The sequence below is a fragment of the Coenobita brevimanus genome, chromosome 46, assembly GCF_032717465.1.
Source record: "Coenobita brevimanus isolate Jiangsu-jjx chromosome 46, ASM3271746v2, whole genome shotgun sequence".
Taxonomy (NCBI): Eukaryota; Metazoa; Arthropoda; class Malacostraca; order Decapoda; family Coenobitidae; genus Coenobita; species Coenobita brevimanus.
The window spans coordinates 8,992,854-9,017,166 of record NC_136999.1 but is presented as its reverse complement, the minus strand read 5'-3'; positions in this window follow the sequence as shown (position 1 = coordinate 9,017,166).

Here is a 24,313-nt window from a genome sequence, read left to right as displayed (position 1 = left end):
TTTTTTCTAGTTGCAAATCATATCTCTTTAATATGTATGAAGGATTGTGAGTGTTGTAATATCTTCATAATAAAAATAGTTGTTCTGTTATTACACACACACACACACACACACACACACACACACACACACGAGAGAGAGAGAGAGAGAGAGAGAGAGCTGAAGAAGGAAACGAGAAAGGGAGAGAAGGAAGGTCGGTGACGGAAAGAGGGTGGTGATTCACTCTCTCTCTCTCTCTTTCTCTCTCCCTTAAATTAATTCTCACCTCTCTGTCTTCAATTTTCCACTTCCTCTTTCTCTTCTTTCTCTTTTCACCCTACTTTTCTTTCTTTTCCTTTTCTGCTTCCTTTCACTCTCTTCCTTTTTATTCTCATTTCCTTTTCCTCTGTCATTTCCTTTCTCTATTTTTCTCCCATTTTGTCTCCTTCATTTACTTTCTCCCTCTCTTTCTCAAATTCCTTTCTTTCACTTCCATTCTCTCTCTCTCTCTCTCTCTCTCTCTCTCTCTCTCTCTCTCTCTCTCTCTCTCTCTCTCTCTCTCTCTCTCTCTCTCTTATTCAGCTTCATATTTCCTCCTCTGTATTTTCCTTAAAAAAATGCAAAGGAAAGTGATGAACAGTAAACATATTTGATTATATTTTATTATTTATTTATTTATATTGTTCACTTATTTAAGAGTATTTGCCCCTTCACTTCGATGACGTCTTTTTATTGTAGCTTCCTCACCCTGTTTATTATTATTCATTTTACTGGTTTTTTCTTAGTACCTCCAGACGATTTCATACAGCTGGAGAGGGCGTTTGGGGACCTGGAGGGATTAGGTGATGCTTTTGTTAATATTTTCATCAGTTTTGTGCCTCATTTATTTTTACTACGTTTTTTTTTCTGTCTTTTTAATGAACTGTCTTTGTCGTGGATCATTCACCTCTCTTTTCTTCTTTCTCTATTTTCTCTGTACCTCTCTCACCTTCCTCTTTCTTACTTCTCTCCTCTGTCTCTTTCTTTCTCATATCTCCCCGTTCTTCAGCTGTTTCTTCTCCTCCTCTCTTACCTATCGCTTCTCCTCTTTTCTTCTCTTCCCTCACCTCGCATGTCCTCTCACCTCTCATCTTCCATCTCTCTTCTCTCCACTCCCCTCATCTCATCTCTTGTTTCCTTTTCTCCTTTACGTCTTACTCTTCTTTTCCCCTTCTCTTCTCTTTCACTGCTCTCGTCTCACTCCTCAAGTTTTCCCTCTTTTGTACCCTCTTTCTCCCTCTCCTACACTTTCCAAAATTTCTCATATTCCAATTCCCACCTTTTTTTATTTACTCCAGATCATTCTTCGTTCTTCTTATGCCCTTTTTCTGTCACTTCCTTTTCTCCTCTTTTTTCCTCCCTTTTTTAAAACAACATTTCATTTCCATTGTTCTTTCTCTCCTCCCCCCTTTTCCTCCTCCTTCACTTCCCTTTTCTCTCCCTGTCCTTCTTTCTTTTTCTATCCTTTTCCTCCCTCCTCATTCCCCTTTATCACATCTATCTTTATGCTTCCCTCCCGTCTTTCTCACTTCCTGTATCCAATTTTTGTCTCTTCCCCTTCTTCCTCCTCTTTTCCCCTCCATCCTCCTCTTTTCTAGTCCTTCGCTCTCTTTCCTTTATCCTCTCATAACTCTCTCTCTCCCCCTTTCATTCTCCCTTATTCCTTTGCGCCTGTCTTCTCTCTCTCTCTCTCTCTCTCTCTCTCTCTCTCTCTCTCTATCTATCTATCTATCTATCTATCTATCTATCTATATATATAACACACATGTTTTGTATTTCCTCTTCCCTCTCCCTCTTCACATTTCTCCTACACTTTCAGTTTCCATCCTCTTTGTGTTTCCTCTTTCACTCTGTCTCTACCCCTTCATCTGTCTCACTCTTTCTCTCATTTTCTCTTCTCCCTCACTGTTTCTCCCCTTCTTTGTCCCTTCCCTCTCTTTCCTCCCATCCTTTCCAGTCTGTCCACACTTCCCCCACTGTTCCTCAGCTTCACTTGTTTCCTCTCCCCTGCCACACAAACTGCCTCCCCAGACGTGAAAGCTGGCACGTATGACTTATTTTTGCAGTTTATACGGTGAAAATTTTTTTTTTTTTTTTTTTTTTTTTTTTACCTCCACCAATGAAACTGGACGAAGGTTATGTATTCACCCATGTCTGATTGTCTGTTTGTATGTCTGTGTACAAAATTTGTCAAAAAATTGTCATCAGTTTTCATTAAAATCTGGTGGATAGGTGGGCAGTGGGTCAAAGAGGGATTTATCAGAGTTTGACTTGGATTTGGATCAGGATGCCAATAAATTATTAAATTTATTTGCGCTGGCGGAGGTGTGCACTTTCTGATATTGTGTAACAGGGCAGTCTAGCACCGTAGAGTTATTTGACTGTAACCGTAAAAAATATTCACCTTGTACGAAAGAGGAGTTAGGGAAAGAGAGTAAATTTTATTGGTGTTGGTGGAGATATGCGCGCTCCTTTTTTTTTTTTTATGCAAGGAAGAAGGAACCCAAGGCCAGAAGCAATTAGTTTTTCCTTGTGCTTTGTTCTTTAACCCCTCGATCCTGTGAACGCAATTGGAACTGTTTTATTCAGGAAAGGAAAATTCAGGCATTCCCAAGGTTGCACGATAATTTTTTTCGAAGACAGGTAGATAGATAAAGAGATAGATAGATCATTCAGTACAGTACAGGTCTATTTGTAAGTTTTTTTTTTCTTGTTCCTGCTATCTCAGTTCTAAATTTGTTAGTTTTTTTTTTTCTTTAGTCCACCCGTATTCTGTTTATTTCAACATATCCATCTGTCTATCTGTCTATCAATCTATATCTGTCCATCAATTTATCTATTTGTTTGCTGTATGTCTTTCTGTATCTGTCCATCTATCCATGTGCCTTTCTGTCAATCTGTCTGTATCTCTATCTTTATCTATCTGTCTGTCTGTCTATCTATCTATCTTTGCAAATCCAGACGCCATAATCCCGGATGAGGTGGTTACGAATCGCTCCCATTTAATTCCATCCCTCGTCATCAGGCTGTCCTTTCTCCAACCCACCTCTCATATACCCCTTCACGCCATACTTACATCTCATCCTCGGTCTCCCCCTTCGCCTCCCAGCATGAGTTCTAAATCTGTGGGCGAGTTTGTTTTCTGTGATCCACTCTCACTCTGTCTCTTTCAACTTTCACTTTATCTCTTTCACACTTTATCTCACTCTATCTGTTTCACACTTTCATTCTATCACTTTCGTACTTTCTCTCACTCTCACACTTCTGTCCCTCTCACACTATCATACACTCTGCCTCTTTCACACTTTCTGTCACTCTCTCTCGTTCACACCTTCTCTGACTGTATCGCTTTCACACTTTCACTCTTTTTCTTTATCACCGTCACACTTTCCCTCACTATCTCTTTCACACTTTCTCTCTGTCTCTTTCACACTTTGTCACTCAATCTCCTTTACACCTTCTCCCACTACATCGTTTTCACACTATCTCTCACTCTGTCATTCACACTTTCTGTTTCTTTCACACTTCCTCAGACTCACTTTCTTTTATCAGCATCGGTATGAATATGTTAGGCATTTTTTTTTTTTAAGTCTCTCTCTCTCTCTCTCTCTCTCTCTCTCTCTCTCTCTCTCTCTCTCTCTCTCTCTCTCTCTCTCTCTCTCTCTCTCTCTCTCTCAATATATTCCCCTTTCCCGTCGTTTCTAAAATTGTCTTTTTTTCCTTCATCCACTTTTCCTTTCAGTCCTTCTCTCCCTTCAGCACCGGTTTGAATATATGAAAGCTGTATTCTCTCTCTCTCTCTCTCTCTCTCTCTCTCTCTCTCTCTCTCTCTCTCTCTCTCTCTCTCTCTCTCTCTCTCTCTCTATCAATATATTCCCCTTCCCCGTCGTTTCTAAAATTGTCTTTTTTTCCTTCATCCACTTTTCCTTTCAGTCCTTCTCTCCCTTCAGCACCGGTTTGAATATATGAAAGCTGTATTCTCTCTCTCTCTCTCTCTCTCTCTCTCTCTCTCTCTCTCTCTCTCTCTCTCTCTCTCTCTCTCTCTCTCTCTCTCTCTGCCAAGATATCAAATATTTACGTCTACTAACTTTCTTTGTAACTTCTTGTAACTCTTTTCAGCACGTTTTTCCACACATTCTCTCTCCTCTTATTGCATTTCCTCTCTCTCTCTCTCTCTCTCTCTCTCTCTCTCTCTCTCTCTCCCAATCTGTCCACACTTCCCCTACCCAGTCTCTGCCTCAATTGTTCCTCTCCCCTACCACACAAACTCCCTCCCACACGTAAAACCTTGAATGTGTGACTTATTCTCAAACTTGTGCTGAAATAAAATGATTGATATAGTTACATTTCGCTGTATTTTGAAACGTGGCTGGGGTGTCTGTGGATTATTTTTGATTTTGCACAGAGAGAGAAATAAGTGTCTTCCCAGTTTCGTCTGAAGAATATTGTCAACTAACGAAATCCATTAAGAACCCAGTCTTTACTAATGCAAGTGTTTCACATGATTCGACTTTTCCGCTATGTATTCGTCAGAGTTTGGGAGGATATATACATTTCTCTCTCTCTCTCTCTCTCTCTCTCTCTCTCCATAGACATTTTTATGGGGGTGTTCAGGAAGATTTTGAGAAACTTCACTGGGATATTGTCGAGCTAAAATTGGGTTAAAAAAAAAAAAAAAAAAAAAAAAAAAAAGCTGTATTATCATGGGTCCAGATCTCAGCCTTTTCGGTACCTCAGTTACTGATGAACTAATGGGGGAAAAATAGTCTGTCTCATAATTAACTCATAGGGTCATTTATAAGTGTAGCTTCGTTATGGTTGTGCACTGGAGGATTTCGCAATAGCATTTGCATTAATTCAATATTACCGCTAAATAATAATAATAATAGTCATAATAATAATTCATTCATTCATTATCCAATCCTACGTTGCCCCTTGAGGAGCGTAGTAGCCCGGGGCTTGGCAAGTTGGTCCTGACATTTACGATGTGAGTGCCCAGCCTCACTCCTCCCTGAGTAGCATTACGTGAGCAATAAACCCCAACCATCCCTTGGATATAAACCTTCACCGGCTCAGTCCGATTGGAGCTCCGTTGATAGATACATACATACAGGTAGGTAGACAGGTAAAATAAATAATTCGTAAGACATTCTCATTCTTCTACTTTTACTCCATCCTCCTATTCTCCGTGAGCTCTAGAAATTGCCTGGGACATTGCCTTCTTTGATCCACTTTCTTACCGACTTTCCTCCGCAGTTTCTGAATTGTCAAGATTTTTTGTTTTATATTCTTCCTTTTTGTCCCTCTCTTGATCTCTCCCTTCAGCATCAGTCTGAAATTATGGGAGCCTGCTTTGATATTCTCTCTCTCTCTCTCTCTCTCTCTCTCTCTCTCTCTCTCTCTCTCTCTCTCTCTCTCTCTCTCTCTCTCTCTCAGCATCAGTTTGAAAATGTATAAGGAGTTTTTATCCACACTTCTTTTCACGTAATTCTTTGTTCTGAATTTTTATTATTTTCATTCCTCCTGTCCAGTTATATTTCATTTCTTCCTTCCCTAAAACATTAACTCTTAAATAGTGTATTACTTGTCTTTGTATCTACGCTTCTTTGTCATCAGTCCAGCTATCATTTTAAGTTTCTGGCTGTCTCTGTGTCTGTCTGTCTAGCTGTCTGTCTGTCTGTCTATCCATCTGTCTCTCTGTCTATCTGTCTCTGTCTATAACCAAATACCTTCCAGACAACCCATACCACTCAGATCTCCACGACAGCCCTTCATCTCAAACACCAGCTCTGAATTGTGTCGAGTTTTTAAAATTCATTCTTACAGCGTCTGTCCATTCTGAAGGAGATCAAAAATTATGAGTATTTCTTTAAGTCCACTCTTCCTCTCACTCCATCTCCCCCATGAGCGTCACCATTGCCTCTATTGTGGTTCATATCCCTTTGTCTTCCTCGCTCTCATCCACATCCTCATTGTCCTCATCATTTTTGTCTTGGGCCCTTTTATTTGCTCGTCCTCGTCTTTATCATTCTCTCCTCCATCTCCGCCGCTCCCTCTTTCCTTCATCTCACGTTTTCCTTTTCTCTTCTTCGTCTTCCTTCTCTCATATACTCCTTCCTTTATCATCCTCAATGCCCTCATCATTTTCATATTGGACTCTTGTAGTTCTTGGTCCTCGTCTGTATTATTTTCTGCTCCCTGTCCATCTTTCCTTTCCTTCATTTCACGTTTTTCTTTTCTCTTCTTCGCTTTCCTCTGTTATCCTCTTTTCCCTCTTTTCTTCTCGCCTTTCACATTTCTCCTTTTCCTTTCCTTCCTGTCTCATCCTTATTGCTTTCTTTTCTTCCCTTCTTTCGTTTGCACGTACTCATATCTTTTCGTATTACCTGTTCTTCTTGTCTTTCGCTTACTTTTCCTTCCTTTCTACTGTATTCCTCCTCCTTGTTCCTTCTTCTGTCGCAGCTCCTTCATTATTCTCCCTGTTCTCTCCCTCCTTCCTTCCTTCCTATTGTCTCTCTTTTTCCGTCCTTTCTCCCTCCATTTGCTAGTCCACTGTGTCCAAGGTCCTTTTTTTATTAGTCTTTCCATCGCTCATTGTTTATTTCTCGTTTGTCCTTTCTCTCCCTCCTTCCGTCTCCTCCCTCCTTCATTCTCCTCCTTCCTTCCTTTTTTATTTTCCTTCATTTCTTTCCTTTTCAAGTTAATCGTTTTCTCTATCCTAAGTTTTTTTTTATTATTTTATCCTTCTGTGTTACTCTTTCTTCGTCCTCTTTCTCCCTCCATCCTTCTTATTCCATAGTTTCTTTTCCTCTTTGCCCTTGATCTTTGTTTATCACCCATCCCTCTTCTTTTCGCTTTCCATCTTGCCTTTCTTGTCTCTCTTCATGTTCCTGCTTCCCCCTCATTCCTTTCATTTATTTTTCCTCTCTTTTCTGGGTCCTCGTATCATTCTTTATTCCTTTTTCGCCTTTTCTTCTTCTTCGTTTTGTCTTTCCCTTCTCCTGTCCTCCATCGCCTCCTTCCATTCCATATTTGTTTCATTTGCTTATCGTCTTTGTCCCTGTTTTTCGTTATTAATCTCCCCTCTTTCTGTCACCCCTTTCCTCCTTGTTTGCATTCACTGCTTTCCTCTCTTCCTTCTTCTCATTTCTTTCTGTCTTTTCTTCCGCGTACTCTTTCACTTTTTCTCCGGTATTGTGTATTAGTCTGTTCTCTTCCCTCCACTCTTCCACTCTCTTCCTTTCCGGTCTTCCCTACCAGTCTTCTCTTTATATTACCGCTTTCCTTTCCCTTCCCTCCTTTCCATTCTCCTCCTCCCTCATCCCTTCTTTCTCATCTTTCCTCGCTTATCGTCTTTCCCCTTCTTTCTCTTCTTCACTCCATTCTTTTCTTTAATTTTCTCTTCTTTCAATCATCTTCCACATGCCCTTCCACATTTTTTCCCTTTCCTCTTTCACTTGCCTTCTCTTCTCCTCATTATTATCTCTTCTCCACTTCCTTCTCCAACTTCTCTACTACCCCGCTCCCCCTTCTTAATTTCTTCCTCGTATTCCCCCCTCCCTTTTTTGTTCCTTCCCCTTCCACTCCTCTCTTTGTCTTTTCCGTCCCTCTTCTCCCCCGTTCTTCCTCCTCCCCTCCCCCTCCCTTCCCCCTTTCTTTTCTCTGTAATACTTTTCCTCATCATCATCATTCCCCCGCATCCCTCGCCCCTCCCCATCCTTCTGCTCCATTTCCCATCTCTTCTCTTTCCTTTTTCTCGTACTCCCCCTCCATCTCCTCTCACATTTCACCCTCAAAGTTCTTTTCTCTTCCTCTTACGATTGTCCCGTCTGTCTCCTCTCATCTCTTCCCCTCTCTTCGTCTTCCGCTCCCTCCTCCCTCTCACTCCTCCCCCCTTCTCAATCTCTCCTTCCCCATTTCTCCCCACTCTCTTCCCCCTCTCCCGTCATCTCCCCTTAACAGATATTAGGCATTGTAATCTCCCCCTTATCATCATCGCCCACCTTTGCCATCTTCACAACATCTTTCCCCGTCAATTCACGTCTCTCTCTCTTCTGCCTCTCAGTTCTCCCTCCTTCTCTCCCTCTCCATTCTCCCCCCCTTCTCCCTCTCTTCTCCCCATCATCTTCCCTCCCTCTCTCTCTCCATCACCCTCCTTCTCCTCCCCTTCCTCCCTAGTTGTCCCTTCCCCTCCCTCTCCATAACCCCTTTCCCCTTCTTTTCTCCCTCATCTTCCCACCTTCTCCATCTCCTTTCCCCCCTCTTCCTCGCTCCCTCTCCCTCCCCTTTACTCCCCTCTCCATCCCCCCTTTCTCCCTCCTCCCCCCTCATCTCCTCACCACAACTTAGCGCCCAGTGGTCCTTTGAGGCAACCAGACGACCAATATCTCAATGTTTTAGGGGTCTCACTCCGGGACCTCTTTGATCAAGTTTGGGTCCTCATATCAATGCCAGCAAGTTCCCTCATACCAGCCCTTCCTTGACTGCGGGATTGGGACAGCATTTTTCTTTTATATATATGGTCGTTGGAGGAGAGTTGGTTAATAGATAGACTGATAGATAGATGCGCTTTAACTGATAGAGGGATTGAGAGAGAGTCATATATGTGCAGAGAGAGAGATTGACAAGGAAGTTAGGTAGGTTGATAGATAGATATAGATGGATAGATAGACAGAGGTGGATAGATAGATAAATAGATGTTGATAGATAAAGTTTGGTCCTCATATCAGTGCCAACAAGTTCCCTCATATCAACCCTTCCTTCGTCACGGGTTTGGAACGACCCTTTTTTTTATATATAGTGGTTGGAAGAGACGGTAATAGATAGAGGTATAGATAGACAGATAGATAGAGATAAATATGTAAATAGATAGATGGATAGTAAGGCATTCAGATACAAGAAACTGATGAATAAGTATTGGTTATTTAGGGAAGGTATGTATGGGTAGGTAGATGAAAAGACAGACTTGACAAACGGATAAACAGATAGATAAATAGATAGATAATTTAGTTCCTATATTAGTATCCCCAAGTTCCGCCTTACGACCCTCTTCCTTCATCCCTGGATTGATACGACTTCTTTATGCTGGAATCAAGCTTGAGGGAGACTTGATTAATAGAGAAACGGATAGATAGAACGATGAATTGAAGTAAGTGTATATTGATTTTTTTCTCTCGTAGGACATGATAGGAAGAGGGATGGATGAATAAACGGATGCATGGATGGTTGGATGAACATGGAAGGTGTGTGTAGGTAGGTAGATAGGTAGATGACTAATAGACTGTTAGATAGATGGTACAAACTTACATACATACATTGACGTTGCTCAGGATTTTTGTCGACCCCTGCTAGCGGAAGGGGTCGGCCTACTTGCTCCTTTGTTTCTGAGTCACTTAAGTTACTGGTCCAACAGAGAACTGATCCGAACTAGAGCCCCCAGAGCGGCTTCAACGATCTTCTCCGTGACCACCAGGATGCTAGGCGATGTTACCTGATCATACCTCTGTTTAAGGTTCTTTGGGGGACCTCTTTAGCATCTGTTTATTTTTTGCACCAGCCAGCCCGATGACCGTCAGCCTGATCACGCCTATATTCTCGTGCAGTAGGACTAGATCTCTTGCGCGATTCGTGTTGAGAGCCTCGAGAAGTATGTAATGTCTAAATATTGAATGCATGTCACCGAAAGATAAGAAATGACAAAGACAAGTAGCTGAACAGAAACAAGTGAGAACAGTTTTTCTGCTTGGGGACATCTGGTATCAATAGCACGCTGCCCCCCCAGTCGGCCTCCTTGTCCTAACTACTGGCAAGGTCTTCATGGATTAAGGGAGGGGTGTATTTGGCCCCACGCCCTCCCTCTACCCTTCTCCCAATCGCTTGTGTTAATAATTGGTATGTAGTGTAGTCTTTCGCTTTCGAGGGTCCGGCAAATGCAGAGAACAGTCAGATTTTTTTCCTTCTTTTTACTGGTACTTGGGGACTTAATTTTCGAAAGTGTATAACAGATTGATAGACGAAGATAGTTAGGCAAGCTGTTTGGTGGTGCATAGTAGGTAAATGGGTGTATGGGTAGAAGAGCTAGATATATGCAGACAGAAGGAAAATGAAAACAGATAGATAAATATAAATGAATGAAATAGATAACAGAAAGTATATTTTGTGCTTTGATTGTCGGTGAAAATTGTATCTGTGACATTCACTGCGTTATTTTCTTTTGAACGTTACTGTACGATGGTCTTCAGTTACTTTAGTGTAATCGAAAGTACAAAGTATTAATGCGCAGGCTGGTTAGTGAAGAGGAATATATTAAGTTCCTATTGGGTTTAATTGTAACCTCAGCGCTTGTACAACGCACTCGTACTTTTCTGTTCTGTTCTTCCATCACCAGCACAGTCTTCTCACTCCCATCCTCCTCTTTCCTGCATTTTCCCCATTCCCCTCTTTTCCCCTTCCTTCATTCTCTTCATTCCTACTATTTTTCCACTCACTTCTCTTTCACTTCCACCTTCTGCTCATTCAGTATTCCCCCCCCCCCTCTCTCTCTCTCTCTCTCTCTCTCTCTCTCTCTCTCTCTCTCTCTCCACCCACGTTCAGATACATTCACAGGCATCTTAACCTTCTCACTCCCTCCTTCCCTCTCTCTATCTGCATCATTCTCTCCTCTCATCTCTCCCTCTCCCTGCCACCCTCCTTCCCGCCACTCCTGCCCAATCCCATCCTTGCTAAGATTTGGTAAACTAACAGACCTCTCTCTCCCTCTCTCCCTCCCTTTCTCTCTCTCTCTCTCTCTCTCTCTCTCTCTCTCTCTCTCTCTCTCTCTCTCTCTCTCTCTCTCTCTCTCTCTCTCTCTCTCTCACACACACACACACACACACACACACACACAAACAAACACAAGTAACGCATATACCCTCATACACACCCGCCCACCCACACACACACACCTCTCACCCTCCCCATCCCCACACTCCCTATCACTTATCGCTCGGCACCGGATCATCCCACCCACTCCCAGTAAGTACACCCGCCTACACTGAGATGGATTGCCTGACCCTCAGCGCAGGAAAAATATAAAAAAAAGTCTTCAATTTACATAACCCTCGTCACACAAACACTTCTTTATGGGCACAAAAGCCCGTATCATGACCAATCTTGAATACCGTTGACTAAAATGAGTTCGCATTATCCGCCTACCTATCTGTCTAGCTACCTAACTATGCCTATCTGTCTATCTAGCTACCTAACTACGCCTGTTTGTCTATCAAGCTACCTAACTATGCCTATCTGTCTATTTAGCTACCTCACTATGCCCGTCTATCAATCAATCTACGGTATCTATCTATCTATCTGTTTGTCTATTGATCCGTACGTTACGCTTTAACCCTTACAAAGTCCAGCAAAAATTATCATGAACACCTACGGCAAAATACGTGCTTATGAAAACCCTGGCGGCGTTAACCATCCACTCACTTGGTGTGTTGCTACTTTCAGGTAACACTAACCTAAGAATATATTTGCTGCGTTGGGTGGTAACCATATAACCAACAAAAGGATGCCTGGCAAATACTTCAACTCTGTACTCTTTCCACTTTAACTAGATGTAAAACTACCATCTGTCCATCATCAGTGTTATGAGATTAAAACTAATAATGGTGCCAGTCACACACAAGTGCTATGGAATGGACGTAAATCTAGTGCCGTAGTATTGTCATATTCCGCCATTTTGCTACGGGAAATAGGCTATAAATGGACAAAAAATTTCCAAGTTACACTGAACGAACTATAGGTATGAAGAGACCGGGGGTTAAGGGCATCAGTAATCCCTGCAAATAATTTAAAAATAAATAAAAACAAATAAATACATAAATTATTTAAATAAAACTCTTCTTTAATATCTACGCCAGTACGAACTCACAAAAAGAGTAAAACAGAAAAAAAACGCGTATTTTTAAAGTACTCTTCAAAAATATTCCCCCATTTTTTTTAATGCTTCTTGTTTGTTTTTTTAGTTAGTTGTTTTCCGGGGAGGGGCACTAACCCTCCGCCAACCCTTTTAGTCGCCTTTTACGACAAGCAGGGATACTGGGGGAGTATTCTTGAAAACCCCCCTACCCCCATGTGGAGAGGATGGAGGGTGAAAGACTGACGAAGAGAGTGTATGTGAGTGAGGTGGAGGGGGGAAGAGGGAGGGGGAGGCCGAGGATGAGATGGAGGGATGGGGTGGAGAGGTATATGAAAGAGGGGGGTGTGAGTTGGGACCAGGGCAGTGAAATGGTGGGGGACAGGGCGACTTGGAGGCGATTTGTTTGTGGCCACCCCAAACGGGATTGAGGCGTCTGGCAATAGATAGATAGATAGATTTTTTAATGCGAGGAAGAAGGAACCAAAGGCCATGAGCCCGCAACAGTTCCCTCCAAGAAAAAAAAAAATACAATAGAGAACCAAATTCAACTGATGTTATATGGGATTCTTTTATTTACGAAGGGCTGTAGATTTATATAATTTTTGTTATATTAATTGGAACTACGTCTAAAATAAAATCGTGAATAAAGAATGAACACTTTTGCAGGGACCCTTCAAAATATTTCAAGTCTGTTTATGTAGAGACACACCTACAGACAGATGGGTAAAAAGGCATGTCTAGATAAACTGATACAGATTTTCTCGTTCGCAGATAGACACAGACAGACAGACAAATTAGTGCGCGTCCACACGTATGCTGAAACAAGTGCTGGCAACGTGTAAGCAACACAGTAACGAACACGCTGCAAACATGTTGGGAACAGCAGCGTCCAGATCATGTTGGCAACATCATGATGAAGTCTCAGCTGCCTGGTATGGACACACTTTTCCCATCGCCTCTGCTGCCAGTGTTCGAAGCTGCACTGAAACATGTTTGCATACATCTGTCCAAATACTGCTGCTAACATGTTCCCGAACATGTTGCCAGCTGTGTTGCCAACATATGTTTGAGTACACGTGTGGACGCGCCCTAACAGACAAACGGGCACAGACAGACTGAGATGCAGATGGTGAGAAAGACAAACAGACGGACATACAGACTGACAGGCATACAGATAGACAGATGCATCCATACACAGACAGACAGAGAGATAGGTAGACAGAGAGAGGAAAAATAGACAGATGGATAGGAATCTTTTAAGAGCGTCCTATGGCTGAAGTTGTTGACCAACTGATGCCGGTAGGAAAAAGTGAGAAGAATCAACGAGCAGTAAAAAAATAAAAAATAAATAAATAAAAAAGTCATGATAAAATTATAAAGTGAAAATATATATATATATATATATATATATATTTTTTTGCTGTGGCCCAAGGAATCTCGAAATGAACGGATCTTAAAATTGTCTCTCTTGTTATTTTGCTTTTTTTTTTTTTTTTTTCTTGGGAGGGAAAAACTTGCGAGCTTCTGGCCTTCATTTCTCTCTTCCTTGCTTAAAAAATAAGAAAAAAGAAAATCTAGAAGTGAACCCAGTAGACTGAAGGCTGAATCTGTCCTCCACCTGAAGACCCCCATCCTTTTTCAATCAGTGGAACTTTATTTGTTTATTTATTTATTTAACTTTTTGCTAAATATGAAACGATTCTATTCAGTCTGTGAGGGATTTTTCGAACTGGAGAGGTTTAACATTGCCTCCATTAACATCTCCAGTTCCAGCGACGCTTCTTAAGCTGAAATAAAATAATCTGGAGTCAGCAAGAATAAAAAAAAAAAAAAACGATATGAATGGGTTAAAATCATTCTAGGCCGCCATGACCGATAAATCTCGCTCAAAATAAATAAATAAATAAATAAATCTTTCCATACATAAATCTAATATAATGAGTAATAAATAAAAGTAAAGAGAGTATGTTAAAAAAAAAAATCTTCCTCATAACCTGGAAGCAGAGGAAACATCTAAAGAGAAAATGCCAAGGCCGTGAACAGAAAATGGGCACTTTATTGGGTAACTCTTGTAAAAAAACGTTTATATGTTGGCATTTTTGTTTTTGCTGATTTTTCCGATGTTTGATGCAGACAGGCACGAGCAAACAAGGCAGCTCCAGTCAGGCAAGAAGTAGGGGCCTCTCTAAATACTGCCTACCTCCCAAACTGCCTGCCCACGTGCCTGTCTGCCCGCCTACTTACTTGCCAGTCTGCCTACAACCCTAAGTGCCTGCCTACTTTCCTCCCAACCTACATGCCGTTCTCCCTTTCTCCCTCCCCACCTCTGAATCTATCAACCTTCCTACCTATTTACCTTCATACTTAGCTCCCTACTACATACCTACTTATCTACCCTCATAGTATAATTCCCAACTGAACTATCTACCACCCTACCAACCTACTTACCCCCACCTACCTCCCTTCCTCACCCTACCTACCAAACTACCCCCTACCTACCTCCCTTCCTCCCTCCATCCTTCCCTACCTTCCAACCATCACAGCTACCTTCAAACCAACTAACAAACCTACCAACCACCGTTCCTCACCCTACTTACCTACCTCCCTTTCTCTCTCTTTCCCTCCCTATCCACCAGCCTACACAACTACTTTCCAACCAACCAACCAACCTACCTATCTCTGCTCCTCATCCTACCTCCTTCCCTCTCTTTCTCCCTCCTTTCCTCTCTGCCAACTACCCCAATTCCCTACCTGCCTACCAACTTACCTATCTGCCTACCTACTTGCCTACTTACCCATCTACTTACCTACCTACCTACCTACGCGCCTCACTCTGCCAGGCTGTTACGAGTCACGGTTCAGTAGGTATTTATTGTTTAGCCCTTTCACTTTAACAACATTACCGAGAATTTGCACATACATATATAGGATGGGTAGGAATACGTACATAGTCAAACTACACACACACACACACACACACACACACACACACACACACACACACACACACACACGCACACACACACACACACACGCACACAATGTACGAGAAGCTACATAAGGACACAACAATGTAAACAATGACCCATTATCTACAAACAGACATGCATAATCAGGCAAAGCTTCTCTCTCTCTCTCTCTCTCTCTCTCTCTCTCTCTCTCTCTCTCTATGTGTGTGTGTGTGTGTGTGTGTGTGTGTTCACTTACACAGACACAAACATACAAATACCCAATGTCCGCACACACACACACACACACACACACACACACACACACACACACACACACACACACACACACACACACACACACACACACACACCGCTCGCCGGCTCAGTGGTAACGCTCTCGTCTAGCATCTGCTAAGACGGGGGTTCGCGCCTTGCTCGGGATGCAAAAAATTTCACCGGCAAAGCGGGTCGTTGCTGTCCCCCTTGAGCAAGAGGATGGGTGTGTGCGTGTGTGAAGGTCAAGGCTTTGCCCTTAGATAGGACTATATGAGCTCTCAGTTCTCTTCCGGGAGGGTAAAAAGCTGATGATCCCAACCGACCGGGTGAATTACACACATAAGAACCCCCCCCCCCACACACACACACTCATCCAACCAAACACAACCACACGCAAACACAAATGAATTCGAATGCTCGTAATTTCATGCAAATACACATGAATGTAAGCAAGAGCAGAAAATACTACAGACATGAATTCGCACACACACGCACGCACACACACACGATTGAATACGCACAGGAAGCCACAGGAAAGCGAAATTATACAAAAGCATCTCTGACAAAGCAACGTACGCGCACATACGCTTATATGCACGAATGCACATGCACATATACATACATATATACGAATACATAAGAGACCAAAACTCGGCGCGACTCACATAATATATACATGCACGACCAGTTCTCTCTCTCTCTCTCTCTCTCTCTCTCTCTCTCTCTCTCTCTCTCTCTCTCTCTCTCTCTCTCTCACCCACACACCCTGTCCGGAGATAAAGCGAACACATTAAAGGTCATGCCAACGTTTCGTATCAGAAGAGGTTTAGAATCCTTAGGTAATTGGAGGGCGAGAGGTGGGAGGAAGGAGGAAAGGAGGAGGGAGGGAAGGATGGAGGAAGGAGGACAGGAGGAGGAAGGAGAAAAGAGAGGAGGATAGGAGATGGAAGGAGAGAAGAAGAGAGGGAAGGAGGAAAGGAAGGAAAGGAGGGAGGTGGAGGGAAGAGGTGACCAAGAGAAGAGAGAAGGAAAGGAGGAGGAAGGAGGAAAGGAGGGTGATGGAAGGAAGTGGACGAGAGAGGAAGACAGGTGGGAAGGAGAGAAGGAGAGAAGGAAGAAGTAAAAAGTATAATGAAGGATGAAAACGGAAAGAAGCAGGAGAAGGGAGGAAAGAGGGAGGAGAAAGATGAGAGAGAGAAGAGGGAGGAGGAGGGGGCAAGAGAATGGGGAGGGGAAGGTAGAGATGGCGAGAGAGGTTAGCAGGAGGAGGGAGGGAGAGAAGAGAAAAAGGAATAAGAGAGGGGGGAAGAAGAAAGAGGAAGAGGCAATAAGAGATGTGGAATGCGACCTACTGTGGTATTCAAAGAGGGTATCGATATTACGTAACACATCTTTCACCGTGATTCATTCTGCACATTACACCTTAATATCCACATACTGATGCAGACTCTGTAAAAACGACAAAATTAACACACGAGAAGATTAAGATGCAATAAGCAAAATAAATCGCTGAGGAAGAGGCGCTACGAATTCATTTATATTGCTATTAAACGTAGTGCTATTTGCCGGGTATATCAAGTTATGGGAATCCGCGGAGAGATAACAGCAACATTATGTGGCTGAAAAAGGCAGCAGTGAAAGCTTGATGGCTATGGTAGAAAAAACACTGACAGGGGTAAAAAGCACAAATAAATAAATAAATAAAAAACATAAAGAAAATGACTTACCAACTACGGAGTGAGAAAGTGAAAAGAATGGAGAGCCGAAGATGGAAAATGACAGTCTGAGAAATAGGAGAAGAGTAAAAGAAGAGGACAGAGCAAAGAGACAGTGAAAAACTTAAAACAAGAACAGATACAGGCAGTGAAGAAGCAATAGAGCACCAAAAACAGAGACGACAGCAGGAGGACGAAATGAAAGAAGAGAGAGAAAGCGACAGAAAAAGGACGGTGAAAGACGTGGCAGCAGAAGGTAAGGCAGGAAGGAAGAAGTGAAAGGAATGGAAAGACAAGGACAGGAACCGAGAGTGAAAGAAGACAGACAGCAGGCAAGATGATAGGAAGGAGGTAGCAAAAATAATAGGATGCCAAAGATAGAAAGGGTTATTGAAAGACAGGAATAACAGCAAAGGGAGAGAGGACAGAGAACGTAGGCAATAAAAAATAGAGACAAGAGAGGAACAGGCAGTGAAGAAAGAAAGGAAGAAAGACAATACATAAGTGGAGAGACATGGAAAGAGAGAAATAGGCCGTAGCGTAGGAAAACATACGTAAAAGTGTGAAGAGAGCGGGGAAGATAGAAAGACAGTGAGAGAAGTAGGTTGTCGGAAACAGGAAGGGAAAGGGGAAAAAGAGGGCACTTAGAGAAAAAAGATGAGGAACGAAGGAGGGGAAAAGGAGGGAGGGAAAAAAGGCACTGAAAGAAGACTGATAATAAAAACAGAGGATATATATATATAGAAAAGGAAAGGCAGACAAAAGCAGAGTGGCGCTGAAAGAAAAGAGGTAAGGGCAGAAAAGGGCAGCAAAGGACGTGGGGTGGGAGTGGAGGTAGTAGTGAAGGAGACGTTAGACAACTATATGGGTGAGGTGGTATCTACGAAATGTGTGTGTGTGTGTGTGTGTGTGTGTGTGTGTGTGTGTGTGTGTGTGTGTGTGTGTATGTGAGAGAGAGAGAGAGAGAGAGAGAGAGACCACCTGGAAGAACGAAGCTACGATATAAGCAAAGTGACGCTGGTAAATGCTAAGGTAACAGCAAAACGTACCAAAGTAGGTGATGATGCACGAACTTGAGCGGCTGGGGGTAAAAAAGATGAAAGGGAAGATTAGGTGCAACAGGAAAAAAGACAGCAAACGGAAGGGGAAGATAGGATGCTGCGGAGCGAGGGAAGGGAAGGGAAGGGAAGGATAGGGAAGGGAAGGGAAGGATGGGGAAAGGAAGAGATGAGAAGAAAAAACAAGAGAAGGGAAGGGAAGGGAGAGAAGAGGCAATAGATAAGGTGGAGCAGAAAAGGGAGGGAGGGAGCAAACTCAGGGATAACAGAGAATGCTGTGATAAAAGGAGGAAAGAATGGGGCAAAGTAAGGTGATGAAGAAAAAAAAAAAAAAGGAGTGAGAGGAAATAGAAGAGGCAGGGAAAGGCTTCGAGAGAATAAGGGAGGCAAGACAGGGTGTGGCGGGTGAGGCAAGGGAAAGGAGAGGCAAGGCAAGGTGATGCAGGAGAGACAAGACGCGGTAAGGCAGGGGAAAAGAGGAGGGAGGGAGAAAGTGAGGTAGGATGAGGAAGACATAAGATGAGGCAAGAGAGAGGGAGACACAAGACAACGTGAGGCAGGGGAAAGGGAGGCAGGAAGAAGATAACGTGCATCAGGAGAGGAAAAGGAAGGTGAGGCAGGGGAACGGCGAGGCAGGAGGTGAGGCAGGATGCTAATGTGTGAGCCGTTCTGGTACATTACCCTGCCAGCCTCATCACCGGGTGGAGAAGGTGGCGAATGTAGTGTGTGTGTGTGTGTGTGTGTGTGTGTGTGTGTGTGTGTGTGTGTGTTTCTCATGTCAGCAGCCTGCACAGTAAGTGAATATTAACTGCTCACACTGTATACATTGGCTGGTATATCCGGCACAGTGATTTAGTCTACCGTAAATTACTATTTCGCTAATATGGCTAATATCCGTAAACAATGCAATATCAGTTTGTACTAACTATTAACCATCCTGTCTCAGCATTTGACAAATATTCCAATATTTTCCTTTATATCTAGTACTTGAATACTGTTGTAAAAAATGAATCACTTATATAAGTCTTTTGTGACAAGTTGTCAGATGTTAGTAAATAAATCACGATAATTGGCTGTTTAATTATACCGAGTAAAAACGCCATTTTCTAGAGGTAATGTAAACATACGACCTCAAAATTACCGTAATATTTAATGTAAAATAAATTCGTACCCGAATAATGTTGGAACAAATTCTTGATATGTCTAAGAATAATTAATCACGAAGATGGTGAATCAGTCTCATTAATGACTAGGAATTATATACTCGCATGTCTCCTCCAAAAAATTATCATCTTTGTTGTTACATTATGCAACGTTGAATGAATCTCTTGAAAGCATTTTACACTTACTTCTCAAATACATGGAGGTTTGTTGTTTTGATTGATAAAACAAAGAAGAAACGTTGTATAACATGTCACACATCGTTCTCCCAGGAATATTAATTTTGCCTTACGATAAGCATGTGAGCAGCGACAACGTTTACTGCGAAGCCATCCATCATCCGGGCACAGAACTTACTGAATTGGTTGTACTATCGCGGTCATAAATAAGGATACACATAGGGCCGTGTTGTGCACTGAACTATTCACTGCAACTCGTCTCCACTTACTGCCTGATGCACTGAAGATAAGTGGATCAAATGGTAAGTGAAACAGTTCCACATCTAACCAGCAGTGGGCGCTAAATCAGTAAACACGACTAAATGTGTATCCTTACTTATGAACTCAACTGCACATACTCATATAATACACTGCATACTAAGTTTTTCTGTTGCCTGAGGGTGAGTGAGGGTGAGGGTGATGGGGAAGGTGAGGGTGACGGTGAGAGTGGGGGGTAAAAATGAAAGTGAAGGTGAGGTGAGGAGAGGTGAGGGTACCGTATGAAGTGCTTGGAGCAGGACAGGTGAAGGTACAATTAAGAAAATAGTGTACAAGGAGGCCCGTAAACAGCGCTCCATTAGACTCTCAGCTGCCGTACCTTATGTTTTCCCGGGACGGCTAAGTCTGCTGGCGTGGGCGTATATGTGGTAGTGCGAGTAGGAAATAAATAATTGTAGCAGCTTAGACTTACACAACACTAACTGAGCCGTCCCCGCAACACAAGAGAAATCCCCCGGCGGAGAGTAAGAGGGGCGTTATATATGGACCACCTTGTATTCAGATGAACTCCATTACCATAAACAAGGAGACACTGACCGATCACTTCTGAAACCCATTGATGAAGTATTCGGAACCCAACACACTTTTCAGAATGTTATGTAAGAGTTTCGCAATGGTACGACTAAAAATAGAGAGCAATAATATTGTTTGGAACTGTACATTTTTAAAAAGTTGTATAATGACACTACACTGAACTGGGTGTAAAATTTTGGTGACGAACTGCTTTCTCTCTCTCTCTCTCTCTCTCTCTCTCTCTCTCTCTCTCTCTCTCTCTCTCTCTCTCTCACACACACACACACACACACACACACACACACACACACACACACACACACACACACACACACACACACACACACACACACACACACACGCATTCTCTCTCTCTCTCTCTCTCTCTCTCTCTCTCTCTCCACACACACACACACACACACACACACACACACACACACACACACACACACGCATTCTCTCCCTCCTGCCTGCATTTTCTTTTCCTTCCCTCACTCACCAACCATTCTCTCTCATGTCCCTTTATGCATCTGTCTGTCTGTCTCTTTCAAGAACTGACTCCACAGGTCAAAGAGGAGAGCATCTTTACTTTCACTCAGTTCCCCCCCCCCCATCTCTCTCTCAGGAAGTGAGTTAAAAGGTCAAAGAGATCTTGATTCTCTCCTTGCCTCTCTCCCGTGATACCTTTTAGTCGACACCTGATATATATACTTCGTTTATTTTCTCTCTCTCTCTCTCTCTCTCTCTCTCTCTCTCTCTCTCTCTCTCTCTCTCTCTTTCCAGCATCTATCCTTCAAGTAAAAATTATGCATGCTTCATTGACCCGCGTGTAGTCGACAGGAATTCATCTATGCTTTTACCTTTTTCTAATTCTTCTTTTCTTCTTCTTCACCCCTAAAAACGTTCTTCTCCTCCCCCTCGTCTACCTCTCCTAGCTTCTCCCTTTCCCTTTCAGCTTGCCTCACCTTCCTTCCTTTTCACCTCTTTCCTCACCCCTATTGCCTGTCAGTCATCTCCTCCCCGTCATCATCACTTCCTTTTTCTCTCTCCCCTCCTCACCCTTTTACAGCTTCTCCCCTTCCCCTTTCACTCCTCTCCCCAAGCCCCTCTCTTTTCACCCCTCATTTTCACCCCCTTTTTCCCTTCGTCATGCTTAACACTCTAACCTTCCCCTTCTTTCCTCTCTCCTCGTCACCTTCTCCCATCTTCCCTCCTTCCTCTTCACCCACCTCCCCTCACCCCTTCCTGCTATCCACCTTTCCTCACCCCTCCCTGTCACTCCTTGCTTCACACCCCTTCGCTGTCACCCCTTCCTTCATGCCCCTTACCTGTCACCCCTTCCTTCATGCCCCTTACCTGTCATCCCTTCCTTCATGCCCCTTGCTGTCACCCCTTCCTTCATGCCCCTTCCCTGTCGCCCCTGCCACCACAATCCAGGAATTAATTATCTAATGGGAGTCGCCGAGGTGTTGTTTTTCTCGCAGCCTTTCCCCCTGCCCAGTATCCCCCCTCCCCTCCTCCTCGCCCTAAAATCCCCCTCCCCTTCCCCTCACCCAAAATTCCTTCTCCCCTTCCCCTCGCACTGAGCTCCCTCTTCCTTTCCCCTCGCCCTAAGCTCCTTCTCCCCTTCCCCTCCTCCTCGCCATATGTTCCTCCCCATCTTGTTCCCCTATCCCTCCCCAAACATATGTCTACTCTCCACTGCCACCAAAGTGCCTCCCTGCCTCCCCCTGCCTCTCCAGTACGCTACCCTCCGGCCCTCCTAGTGCCTCCCAACTCCCTCTTGTCTCCCGCCTCCCTAACCCCGGATATTAGTTGGTGACCGGAAACAGATTCGGTGATAAGACGATATGAGAATCTGACCTGTCGTACCTACATCTTCGCTACTACTACCTGCGACAGTGCAAAGTAAAATTATAGATTGCCAAGTCCCAAATCAATGCTGGCTGGTCTCCTCGCATCTACAGTACACCGTGACAGTTCTGAACCTCTGTGCAAATGACCTTATACGACCCTTTGAAAGAACTATGACAATTAAAAAAAACGGATTCTTCGGGTATCTGCCCAAGGAATAATTTTATCAAGCACGAAGTGAATTGAAGGAATGAAAGAATGACACCAAACTGAAAAGTACTTGAAGGAAAAAAGAAGACGAGAGAAAATAGCAAAATACAGGTCTCCATTATGGCGTTTAGACCTAATTATAGAGCCTGACACCGTCCCACTCTCACCCCCTTAGACCAGGATACGGGGAAAACTTTTGTCGTATGCTGCAAACCTGAATTGTACTGGTAAAAGAAAGGTCCCTAATTTATGACGGATATTTACGGATGAAGAGGGAGGAGGAGCACAAGGAGATGGAAAAGTAGGAGGAGAAGGAGGAGGAGGAGAAGATAGGGAAAAAATAATACAAGAAGAAGAAGAAGTAGGAGGAGGACAAGGAGAAGAAGAAGATATGGAAAACAATAGTAAGAGAAGAAGGAGGAGGAGATGATAAGTAAAAAAAAATATATATATATATGGATCGCCTATGGTTGTCAGTGATTAGCCTGCATCTCACTTTACGGCTTACGTTCAGCTGCGAAACAAAGACCTAGAACATGTTTATTAAAGTGCTTCAGAAATTACTTTTAAAAATTATGAGTTTACCTTCCCCTTTGCGATTTAAAAGTTCGATGACATTTTTTTTTACACCTGCATTCGCAGTCCAAGGGCTGGTGTAATGTTTTGATCGCCAAGTATTTTGCTTCCTCAAACCATCTCCGTCACTTAAAATTATAGTTTCATTTACCGGTAGTGAAGACATGAACTTTTGAAGGTGAGTTTACAATTAGTCATGTGTGTGCAGTTACGGCCAAAGTTCTTTTTCATGCCCAGGGTTTCCATTCAAATGAAGCTACGAGACTCCAAACCATTCAACCCCCAATGAATTATTACCGGTTAATGTGGCAAGATCTCATTACGTTTCAACATACCGAGTCATTGTAAAAGAAACCATCGCCTGCATGAAATAATCGTCTCCACTGTATTTTACCCCCAGTGTCGCAGTTGCCAAGCGTGTAGTTACAGATTGATGTATGTTGATGGTAGCGAGTCATGTTGGTTAATACATCAATGGAAAAGCATATCTTACATTGCACAGAACCAGATGAGTGAACAGATGGGACACATTTTTTTTTTTTTTAATACTCGGGGACAATAGTTCGCCTCATATTTCACCTCTCTTCCGTCTTGGTTGCTATTCCTCAGATAAAAGTGGCTTGGTATGTTTTTCTGCCCATAGATGATATTATTTGATACTGTGGGTCAAGGAGGAAGATGACGGATATGCCTGAAGTGTGAAGTGGACGGTGGGGAATAGTAGGCGAACTTTTGTCTTTGGTTCTACGTGGATGGGTGCAAAGTGATATACGGTATCGGGGAAGTGAAGTGGTAGGAAAGGATGGGTATGACTGAGCTAGGGTATATTGTGAGCACCAGTCCAGCAATAGTAGTACCGGCGGGAAAGGTATGAACTGATGAAAAATATGGAAATGAGCTTCTTTTCCCGCCAGAACCTGTGGACTGCATATCATATTCGGTTTGTTATTTGCTGTTGTTTTGGTAATGCAGGTAAACATTAAAGGGTTAGGTGTGTTGACGAATGTTTACACTTGACCTCTTGTAATCAGGTGACTTATTTTACTCTTGCTATCTCCAGTCTGTTATATTCATCCTGAGAGATATATGTTGAAATGGAGATGTTAGATTCAGCCCCCTTTACCACTTCCACCACTAGCCTGGTCTCTTAATCTGATAGAGTAGTTTGACGATAGGAAGAATAGTAGGCAAAAATAAGTCATCATTTTGAAGTAATTAATGTTTTAGTGAGTTACTTTTTCCCGTCAGTTATATAAATCAGTATGTCTAATTATCTTTATGTCTATCTAACTATCTCTCCATCTATCCATCTGTCTATCTCAAATCTTAATACAGTACCTTACAATGAAGGTACTGACCCAGGCTATGAGATCGAGGTAGGCTCAAACTCCATGGTGAGCGTTTTTTTTTTTTTTTTTTCCTTCAGCTTATTCCCAAAACGAAAAAAAAAAAAAACTTAGTCTTACTCTTCCTACCACCAAACGATTTTATTTAGCTTAGGGGGTTGTTTCTCGTCTTGTAAGGGTTAATCAGTAGAATGAAATCGTCTGGGGTCAAGTAGAATAAACCACCTAACTGAGTG